A 12,093-nucleotide genomic window follows, 5' to 3' on the forward strand; every position below is an offset into this window, starting at 1 on the left:
GAACAAAGTGTCCTATTGGGGAGACCAATCTTAATGCCATGTAAGGAAATACTAGTGGCTGAAGCTGCCTGATAAAGAAACAATCTCCTTTGAGAGATACGCTTCACAGCACTGAAGTCAGAAGGTCTTGAATGTTCATTTATTAGGGCTGGTATACAAAGAATTACTGTCATGATGCTTCTAATATCTTTGAGTTCCAAGTCTAAGATTCTATAATTCTTTTATTTTTATTAAAGTATAATTAACATACAATGTTATTCTAGTTTCAAGTGTACAACATACTGATTCAATAATTCCATACATTGCTCAGTGCTCACGAGTGTAAATTTGTCACCATACAACATTATAACATTATTGACTATATTCCCTATGCTGACAACTTTTCATCTCCATGACTTATTTATTTTATAATGGTAAGTTTGTACCTCCTAATCCCCTCTATAAAATTCTAAAATTCTTGTTACAAAGAATTACATTTCCATGGATTTCTCAATGAAGAAAGGTCCCCTAGAAGCAGGAAATTGCCACTTCTGTACTTTTCAAACAGAAATCCAATAATAGCTGTCCAATTTCCTTAGCACCATTTATTGAAGAGACTGTCCTTTTTCCATTGCATATTTTTTCCTGCTTTGTCGAAGATTATTTGACCGTAGAGTTGAGGGTCCATATCTGGGTTCTCTATTCTGTTCCAGTGGTCTATATGTCTGCTTTTGTGTCAGTACCATGCTGTCTTGGTGATCACTGCTTTGTAATATAGCTTGAAATCAGGCAACATGATGCCCCGAGCTTTGTTGTTCCTTTTCAACATTTCCTTGGTGATTCAGGGTCTTTTCTGATTCCATACAAATTTTAGGATTCTTTGTACCAGCCCTTTGAAGAATGTCATTGGAATTTTGATTGGGATGGCGTTGAAGGTATAGATTGCTCTGGACAGCAGAGACATTTTAACAATGTTTATTCTTCTGATCCATGAGCATGGAATGTTTTTCCATCTTTTTGTGTCTTCTTCAATTTCTTTCATGAGTGTTCTGTAGTTCCTAGAGTATAGATCCTTTGCCTCTATGGTTAGGTTTATTCCGAGTTATCTTATGGTTTTTGGTGCTATTGTAAATGGAATCGATTCTCTAATTTCTCTTTCTACAGTTGCATTGTTAGTGTATAAGAAAGCAACTGATTTCTGTGCATTGATTTTGTATACTGCCACATTAGTACATTGCTGTATGAGTTCTAGTAATTTGGGGGTGGAGTCTTTTGGGTTTTCCACATAAAGTATCATGTCGTCTGTGAAAAGAGAGAGTTTGACTTCTTTGCCAATTTGAATACCTTTTATTTCTTTTTGTTGTCTGATTGCTGTTGCTAGGACTTCTAGTACTATGTTGAACAACAGTGGCGAGAGTGAGCATCCTTGTCGTGTTCCTGATCTTAAGGGAAAGGCTCTCAGCTTTTCCCCATTGAGGATGATATTTACTGTGGGTTTTTCATAGATGGATTTTATGAACTTGAGGAATGTTCCCTCTATCCCTATATTCTGAAGAGTTTTAATCAGGAAAGGATGCTGTATTTTGTCAAATGCTTTTTCTGCAACAATTGAGAGGACTACATGGTTCCTCTCTCTCTTAATATGTTCTATCACATTGACTGATTTGCGAATGTTGAACCACCCTTGCATCCTGGGGATAAATCCCACTTGGTTGTGGTGGATGATCTTTTTAATGTATTGTTGGATTCTATTAGGATTTTTTGAGAATTTTGGAATCCATATTCATCAGGGATATAGGTCTGAAATTCTCCTTTTTGATGGGGTCTTTGCCTGGTTTGGGGATTAAGGTAATGCTGGCCTCATAGAATTGCGTCTGGAAGCTTTCCTTCTGTTTCTATTTTTTGAAACAGCTTCAGTAGAATAGGTATTATTTCTTCTTTGACTGTTTGGTAGAATTCCCCAGGGAATCCATCAGGCCCTGGACTCTTGTTTTTGGGAGGTTTTTGATCACGGCTTCAATCTCGTTACTGGTTATTGGCCTATTCAGATTGTCAATTTCTTCCTGTTTCAGTCTTGGTAGTTTATAGGTTTTCAGGAAGGCATCCATTTCTTCCAGGCTGTTTAATTTATTGGCATATAGCTGTTGATAATAATTTCTAATAATTTTTTCTATTTCCTTGGTGTTAGTCGTGATCTTTCCCCTATAATTCATAATTTTATTTATTTGGGTCCTTTCTCTTTTCTTTTGGATAAGTCTGGCCAGTGGTTTATCGATCTTATTAATTCTTTTAAAGAACCAGTTTCTAGTTTCGTTGATCTGATCTACTGTTTCTGGTTTCTAATTCATTCATTTTTGCTCTAGTCTTAATTATTTCTCTTCTAATGCATAGCTTAGGCATCATTTGTTGCTTTTTCTCTCGTTCTTTAAGGTGTAAAGTTAGTTGGTGAATTTGGGATTTTTCTATTTTTTTGAGTGAGGCTTGGATGCCTGTGTATTTCTCCCTTAGGACTGCCTTTGCAGTATCCCATAGGTTTTGGACCAATGTGTTTTCGTTCTCATTGGTTTCCATGAATTGTTTTAAGTTCTTCTTTGATTTCCTGGTTGACCCAAACATTCTTGAGCAGAGTGGTCTTTAGCTTCCAAGTGTTTGAATTTCTTCCAAATTTTTTCTTGTGATCGAGTTCCAGTTTTAAAGCATTATGGTCTGAGAATATGCAGGGAATAATCTCAATCTTTTGGTATCAGTTGAGACTTGATTTGTGACCCTATATGTGGTCTATTCTGGAGAAAGTTCTGTGTGCGCTCGAGAAGAATGAGTATTCTGTTGTTTCAGGGTGGAATGTTCTGTATATATTTTTGAGGTCCACCTGGTCCACTGTGTCATTCAAAGCTCTTGTTTCTTTGTTGATTTTCTGCTTAGATGATCTGTCCATTGCTGAGAGTGGAGTATTGAGGTCTCCTACAATTAATGTATTATTATCAATATGACTATTTTGGTTAATAGTTGGCTAATGTAGTTGGCTGCTCCCATGTTGGGGGCATAGATATTTACAATTGTTAGATCTTCTTGTTGGATAGACCCTTTAAGAATGATATAGTGTCCTTCTGTGTCTCTAAGTACAGTCTTTAGCTTAAAATCTAATTTGTCTGATATAAGAATTGCTAACCAGCTTTCTTTTGAGGTCCATTGGCATGGAAGATGGATCTCCATCCCTTCACTTTCAGTCACTTTAGGTTCAAAATGAGTCTCTTGCAGACAGCATATGGATGGGTCCTGTCTTCTTATCCAATCTGCAACCCTGTGCTGTTTTATGGGAGCATTTAGGCCATTCACGTTGAGAGTGATTATTGAAAGATATGAATTTATTGTCATCATGTTGCCTGTGAAGTCCTTGTTTCTGATAGATGGTCTCTGTAAATATCTGTTCTATATCAGTCTTGGGGTCTTTCTCCTTTTATAGAACCCCCCTTAATATTTCTTGCAGGGCCGGCTTAGTGGTCACAGATTCTTTCAGTTTCTGCCGGTCTTGGAAGCTCTGCATCTCTCCATCCATTCTAAATGAAAGCCTTGCCTGATAAAGTATTCTTGGCTGTATGTTCTTCTCATTTAGTACCCTGAATACGTCTTACCAGCCCTTTCTGGCTTGCCAGGTCGCTGTGGATAGGTCTGTTATTCTGATGTTCCTCCCTCTGTACGTAAGGAATCTCTTCCCCCTAACTGCCCTTAAGATGGTTTCCTTGCTTCTAAGATTTGTGAGTTTTACTATTACATGCTGGGGCACTGGCCTGTTTTCCTTGATCTTGGGAGGGGTCCTCTCTGCCTCTAGGACACGAATGTTTGTTTCATTCCCCAGCTTAGGGAAGCTCTCAGCTAAGATTTGCTCAAATATATCTTCTAGTCCTCTCTCTCTCTCTCCATCCCCTCAGGGATCCCGATAATTCTGATATTGGAACGTTTCATGGTGTCACTTATTTCTCTAATTCTGTTTTCATGGATTTTGAGTTGTTTCTCCCTGGCCTCCTCTTTTTCGTTCTTTTGTATCAATTGGTCTTTTAAATCACTAATTCATTCTTCTGCCTCGCTTACCCTAGCTGTTAGATCATCTAAATTAGATTGGATCTCATTAACAACATTTTTAAGTTCTGCCAGTTCAGCTTTCATTTCTGCCCTTAGAGACTCCAATCATTTTCTCCATTCTAATTGGACAGCTCTATACAGAAGAATGAAACTCGACCATTCTCTAACACCATTCACAAAGAAAAACTCAAAGTGGATGAAAGATCTCAACGTGAGACAGGAATCCATCAAAATCCTAGAGGAGAACACAGGCAGTAACCTCTTTGACATTGGCCTCAGCAACTTCTTTCAAGATACATCTCCAAAGGCAAGTGAAACAAAAGCAAAAGTGAACTTTTGGGACTTCATCAAGATAAAAAGCTTCTGCACAGCAAAGGAAACAGTCAACCAAAAAGAAAGGCAACCCACAGAATGGGAGAAGATATTTGCAAATGACACCACAGACAAAGGGCTAATATCCAAGATCTGTAAAGAACTTCTCAAACTCAACACCAAAAAAACCCCCAAAGAAACAAGTCAAAAGATGGGCAGAACACATGAACAGACACTTCTCTGAAGAAGACATACAAATGGCTAACAGACACATGAAAAAATGTTCATCATCATTAGCCATCAGGGAAATTCAAATTAAAACCACATTGAGATACCACCTTACACCAGTTAGAATGGCAAAATGGACAAGGCAAGAAATAACAAATGTTGGAGAGGTTGTGGAGAAAGGGGAACCCTCTTACACTGTTGGTGGGAATGCAAGTTGGTACAGCCACTTTGGAAAACAGTGTGGAGGTTCCTCAAATAATTAAAAACAGAGCTACCCTGTGACCCAGCAATGACACTACTGGGTATCTACCCCAAAGACACAGATGTAGTGAAAAGAAGGGCCATATGCATCCCAATGTTCATAGCAGCAATGTCCACAATAGCCAAACTGGAAAGAGCCGAGATGCCCTTCAATAGATGAATGGATAAAGAAGATGTGGCCCCTATATACAATGGGATATTACTCAGCCATCAGAAAGGATGAATACCCAACTTTTACATCAACATGATGGGACTGGAAGAGATTATGCTAAGTGAAATAAGTCAAGCAGAGAAAGTCAATTATCATATGGTTTCACTTATTTGTGGAACATAAGGAATAGCATGGAGGACATTAGGAGAAGGAAGGGAAAAATTAAGGGGGAGAAATTTGGAGGGGGAGACGAACAATTAGAGACTATGGACTCTAAGAAATAAACTGAGGGTTTTAGAGGGGGTTGCGGGGATGGGTTAGCCTGGTGATGGGTATTAAGGAGGGCACGTAGTGCATGGAGCACTGGGTGTTATATGAAAACAATGAATCATAGAACACTACATCAAAAACTAATCATGTACTGTATGGTGACAAAGATAACATAATAAAATTAAATTAAAAAAAGAGAAATCCAATAATAATATATACCCATATTGAGTCTCATAAGAATCTATTATGAACAATTATTCATCAACAAATGGGACAAACAGGTAAGTTCTTAAAAACACAGAATCTTCTGGGACGCCTGGGTGGCTCAGTCGTTAAGCATCTGCCTTCAGCTCAGGTCATGATCCCAGGGTCCCGGGATCGAGCCCCACATCAGGCTCCCTGCTCAGCCGGGAGTCTGCTTCTCCCTCTCCCACTCCCCCTGCTTGTGTTCCCTCTCTCGCTGTGTCTCTGTCAAATAATTAAAATCTTAGGAAAAAACAACAACACAGAATCTTCTGAGACATAATCAGGAAGAAATAGATAATCTGAACAGACCAATTGGTAGTAATGGAAGTGAAATAGTAATAACAATAAAAAAAAATCTCCCAACAAAAGTCCAGAACCAGATGGCCTCACAGGTAAATTATACCAAACATTTAAGGAAAGGATAATACTTACCCTCAAACTATTTCAAAAGTTAAAAAGGAAGGAATGCTTCCAAACTCATTCTACAAGGCCAGCATTACTCTGGGGCATTACCCAGCATTACAATGGGATATCACCTCACACATCTTCTTTATGCATTCATCTATTGGTTGACAGTGAGGTTGCTTTCACATCTTGGCTATTGTAAATAATGCTGAAATGAACCCAGCAGTGCATATGTCTTTTTGAATCAGTGTTTGTTTTTTTAAAAATATCTACAAGTGGAACTGCTGGATCATATAGTAGTTCCATGTTAAATTTCTGAGAAACCTCTATAGTGTTTTCCATAGTGACTGCATCAATTTATATTCCAATAGTGCATCAGGTTTCCCTTTTCTCTACATCCTCACCAACATTTGTTATTTCTTGTCTTTTTGAGAATAGCCATTCTAACATGTGTGAGGTGATATTCTATTGTGGATTGCCCATCTGTAGGTCTTCTTTAGAAAAAATGACCTAAATTAGACTTGAAACCATAAAAATCCTAACAAAGAACACAGGCAGTAATTTCTCTGACATTGGCTACAGCAACATTTTTCTAGGTACGCTGAGGCAAGGGAAACAAAAGCAAAAATAAACTACTGGGACTACACCAAAATAAAAAGCTTTTGCATGGCAACGGAAACAACCAACAAAACAAAAAGACAACCTACTGAATGGGAGAAGATATTTGCCAATCTTTTTTTTTTTTTTTTAAGATTTTATTTATTTATTTGAGAGAGAGAGAATGAGAGAGAACACATGAGAGCGGAGAGGGTCAGAGGGAGAAGCAGACTCCCTGCCAAGCAGGGAGCCTGATGTGGGACTTGATCCAGAAACTCCAGGATCATGACCTGAGGCGAAGGCAGTCGCTTAACCAACTGAGCCACCCAGGCGCCCTATTTGCAAATCTTATATCCAATAAAGGGTTAGCATCCCAAATATATAAAGAACGTATACAACTTAACACCCAAAAAACAAAGAATCCAATTAAAAATGGGCCGAAGACATGAACAGACATTTCTCCAAAGAAGACATCCAGATGGTCAACAGACATGAAAATATTACTAATCATCAGAGAAATGCAAATCAAAATCACAATGAGATATCACCTCACACCTGTCAGAATGGCTATAATAAAAAACACAAGCACTTGTGATGAGCAGCGGTGTTGAATCACTATATTGTACACCTGAAACTAATAATACACTGTTAACTAGAAGTTGAACAAAAACTTAAAAAATTAAAATAAAACGCATAAATAACATACAAAAAACCCCATAAGAATACCGTGTTGGTGGGGCTCCCGGGTGGCTCAGATGGTTAAGCGTCTGCCTTCGGCTCAGGTCATGATCCCAGGGTCCTGGGATCGAGCCCCCCATTGGGCTCCTGGCTCAGTGAGGAGCCTGCTTCTCCCTCTCCCTCTGCCTCTCTCCCTGCTCATGCTTTCTTTCTCTCTCTCTCTCTCTGTCTCAAATGAATAAATAAAATCTTAAAAAAAAAAAAAAGAATACCGTGTTGGTGAGGATGCGGAGAAAAAGGAACCCTTGTGCACTGTTGGTGGGAATGCAAACTAGTGCAGCTACTGTGGAAAACAATATGGAGGTTCCTTAACAAATTAAAAATAGAATTACCATAAGATGCAATAATTCCACTATTAGGCATTTACTCAAAGAATCCAAAAACACTAATTGAAAAAGATATATGCACCCCTATGTTTAGGGCAACATTATTTACAACAGCCAAAACATGGAAGTAACCCAAGTATCCACTGATAGTTGAATGGATAAAGATGTGGCATATACATACCATGGAACATTATTCAGCCATAAAAAAAGAATGATATCTTGCCATTTGCAACAAAAAGGGTAGACCTAGAGGGTATTATGCTAAGTGAAATAAGTCAGACAGAGAAAGACAAATACCATATAATTTCACTTATATACGGAGTCTAAAAAACAAAACAAATGAATAAACAAACAGACTCATAGATACAGAGAACAAACTGGTGGCTGCCAGAGGGGAGGGGTGAGGGGTGGTGTATGAAATAGGTGAAGGAGATTAAGAGGTACAATTTTCCAGTTACAAAATAAATAAGACAAAGGCTGTAACAACTTTGTATGGTAACAAATGTAAGTAGACTTACTGTGGTGACCATTTTGTAATGTATATAAATATTGAATCGCTATATGGTACACCTGAAATGAATATAAAACTAACTGTACACCAATTACACTTCACTAAAAGTCTTTTTTAACAAACCTAACCACAGTACCAATACACCTAAAAAAAATTCTTTAATGTCAACCATTCAGATAGTGTTCATGTTTTCCTGATGTTTCAAACCATTATTTTGAATTTTAGCCCTTACGATTTTTTTGTTAAAGAAACTGAGTCATTGTTCTACAGTTTCCATGACTGGATTTAGCTGACTGCATTCCCATGATATTTACTATGTTCCTCTGTCCCTTGAATCTCCGTTAAATTCATAGTTAGGTATGCAGTACTGATGAGGTTCAGGTTTCTACTTATTTCAGCAATACTATTCATAGGTGGTGCTGTGTACTTCTATCATGAAGCACATGATGCCCAATTTTCATTTTGTGATATTAGCAGCCACTGACAATCACTGTCTAGACTCTAGTTTTTTTTTTGTTTTTTTTTTTAAAGATTTTATTTATTTATTTGACAGAGAGACACAGCGAGATAGGGAACACAAGCAGGGGGAGTGGGAGAGGTCGAAGCAGGCTTCCCGCAGAGCAGGGAGCCCGATGTGGGGGCTCGATCCCAGGACCCCGGGACCATGACCCAAGCCGAAGGCAGACACTTAACTGACTGAGCCACCCAGGCACCCCTGACTACTTAGTTTATTAGGGTTGTAAAATGGCAGAATTCTAATGATATCATTCTTCCTTTGTTAGCTGGAATACTTACAAAGAACAACTTCCCCTTATCAACTATTTGATTATCCTAAGATATAGATAGTATAGGAAAAGCAAGACAAATTTTCATTTTCCTTATTCACCAGTTTCAGAATAATGAGGTAGTTCTCTAGAATCCTGTGAAGGTGACCAATAAGATTTTTAAAATCACTTGATGAACTTAAGGATTTAAATATGTCAAATACTTTACCACATCACAACTATTACTGATGCTAAAGTTGTCTCATATTCGGTCAGTGGAAGTTTATTCAGATTGGCTACTGAGTCCTTTTGTCATAACATTTTTTTTTTTACAGCTTTGTTTTTTGCTATGACAATATTCTAGGTTCATACTGTATATTTCCTGTCCAAGATCTGGAATCAATAGTGTCCCAAAGAGCTCCAATTTCTTTTATTGGGAAATGGTATTTGGAGACCACAATTTGTACACCAGCACAGGTCACTGCTACTAGGTCCTTCATGTTATAAGGCTAAAAGACATGTATTTTTTTTTAAAGATTGTATTTATTTATTTGACAGAGAGAGACACAGCCAGAGAGGGAACACAAGCAGGGGGAGCGGGAGAGGGAGAGGGAGAAGCAGGCTTCATGCCGAGCAAGGAGCCCAATGCGGGGCTCGATCCCAGGACCCTGGAATCATGATCCTGGGATCATGACCTGAGCCGATGGCAGATGCTTAATGACTGATCCAACCAGGTGCCCCAAAAGACATGTATTTTTTACAATTAAAATACCACATGAGTTTCTAGTTATAATTCTGACCCCAAATCAGGAGTACAAGGTAAATTAACCTTAATCTTACCATCTTTATCATGTATCAACCATACCAGGTCTCACTGTTACATACATAATTATAATTTTGACTTATCCCACAATACACACACAGTAGTTTCAGTAACATTACAACCAACTTTGGGATTAATGAAAAAACGGTTGATTTTGGCGGGGGACAGTTACTTTTTTGTCCTTAGGATATATTCTGGTAAGTATGTACAGACGGCTTATTATGTTTTAAAGTCATTTGAAGAAGGAGCGCCTGGGTGGCTCAGTCAGTTAAGAGTCTTGATTTCAGCTTAGGTCATGATCTCAGGGTTGTGAAATCTGGCTGTGTCAAGCTCTGCACTGGGTGTGGAACCTGCTTGAGATTCTCTCTCTCCCTCTGCCCTGCCGCACCCGTCCTTCCCTACCTCTCTCCCTCTCTTAAAAAAAAAAAAAAAGAGTCATTTGAAGAAGTTTCTGAGAGACTATAATTTCATTTTCCTTACTAGTTTTACTAATTTGTTTATATAAAATGTTAACACAGTTCCCGTATTAAATCAATACTGTTAGCAACTTCTGCCCAGTATCTTATTGGAAATCCTCACTCCTAGTTAATAAGGCAAAAGGCAAGCTTATTCCACTTTTCACAAATACTTAACTTTCTATCTCCCTACATTTTTTTTGAAATTGTGCCATATCTACTTTCCATACTATACTGCTTCCCTAACAATGATCATTTAGTCTTTGTTCTTTAGGTAAAATAAATATAACACTCACCACCAGTTCTTTTTTTTTTTTTTAAAGATTTTATTTATTTATTTGAGAGAGAGAGAATGAGAGAGAGCACATGAGAAGGGTTAGGGTCAGAGGGAGAAACAGACCCCCTGCCGAGCAGGGAGCCCGATGTGGGACTCGATCCAGGGACTCCTGGATCATGACCTGAGCCGAAGGCAGTCGCTTAACCAACTGAGCCACCCAGGCGCCCAAGTTCTTAAGTCAAACTCTCTCACGTACTGTTGATTAACTAAAGCTTGTTCTCTTACAGATTCCTCAGGAGTGGTTTCTAGTTTGTCTGTAGTCTTTATAACTGAAGGTCAGTTTGGGTGGATATAAAACCCATACCCTGCCATTCTCTTTGACATTTTAAAAATGTTACTCCGGGGGCACCTGGGTGGCTCAGTCGTTAAGCGTCTGCCTTCGGCTCAGGTCATGATCCTAGGGGCCTGGGATCGAGCCCCACATCAGGCTCCCTGCTCAGCAGGAAGCCTGTTTCTCCCTCTCCCACTCCCCCTGCTTGTGTTCCCTCTCTCACTGTGTCTCTGTCAAATAAATAAATAAAATCTTTAAAAAATAAAATAAAAATGTTACTCCACTGCCATCTGGCATCAAGTGTTGGTGATGACAGTGTGATCTTCCTCTTATAAATTAATAATTTTACTAATCTCTGAGTGTCAGCATTCCTGAATTAATTTTCCAAGACATTCAGTGTGCCCTTTTATATATAGTTTTAAGTTGTCTTTTATTTTAGGAACACTTTCTTGTAGTTTTTAGTATTGTTTTGTTCTATTTTTCTTCTTTGAGATTCCTATTACACATATGTTGAGCCTTTCTTGATCTATTTTAGAGATCTTTTGTTTTAATCTTTTGGCTTTTTGGCTTTTTTTTATTTTAAAAGTTTGTCCTCAGAGCCCATAGTCTCTCATGGTTCATCTCCCTCCGATTTCCCTCCCTTCATTTTTCCCTTCCTTCTCCTAATGTCCTCCATGCTATTCCTTATGTTCCACAAATAAGTGAAACCATATGATGTATTGTATGGTGACTAACATAATAAAATTTAAAAAAAAAGTTTGTCCTCCTTTCTGTCTTCTATTTATTTTATTTGATAGAGAGCGCGCGCACGCCAGCAGGGGGAGGGGCAGGCAGAGGGAGAGGGAGAAGCAGGCTTTCTGCTTAGCAGGGAGCCTGACGCAGAGCTCGATCCTAGGACCTTGGGATCACGACCTGAGCCGAAGGTAGACACTTAACCAACTGAACCACCCAGCCACCCCCTGCCTTCTATTTCTCTTAAGATATTATCTATTGTGGGGGCGCCTGGGTGGCTCAGTTGGTTAAGCGACTGCCTTCGGCTCAGGTCATGATCCTGGAGTCCCGGGATCAAGTCCCACATCGGGCTCCCTGCTCAGCAGGGGGTCTGCTTCTCCCTCTGACCCTCCCCCCTCTCATGCTCTCTGTCTCTCATTCTCTCTCTCGCAAATAAATAAAAAATTAAAAAAAAAATTGTGTATTTGCTTTTGTGTTTTTTCTAGTTTAGTCTGTATTTCTGATGATTTTTCAATTTTCTTTTATTTCTAATTCTTTGAGTGTTGTCATTTCTCATTTCAAATTTCCTTTTTCTGTAATCAACCTTATTTCTGAGTTTTTATAGTTT

General features: G+C 38.7%; 1 protein-coding gene across 2 annotated transcripts in view; it reads right to left on the reverse strand.

Annotated features, from left to right (window-relative positions):
- Positions 1–12,093, reverse strand: part of RNF17 (ring finger protein 17) — a 154,422-nt gene that overhangs the window by 56,478 nt on the left and 85,851 nt on the right. The gene's annotated exons all lie outside the window — the stretch shown is intronic.

The sequence above is a fragment of the Mirounga angustirostris genome, unplaced genomic scaffold, assembly GCF_029215605.1.
Source record: "Mirounga angustirostris isolate CCGP_5_RB_7025 unplaced genomic scaffold, mMirAng1.0.hap1 SCAF_3, whole genome shotgun sequence".
Taxonomy (NCBI): domain Eukaryota; kingdom Metazoa; phylum Chordata; class Mammalia; order Carnivora; family Phocidae; genus Mirounga; species Mirounga angustirostris.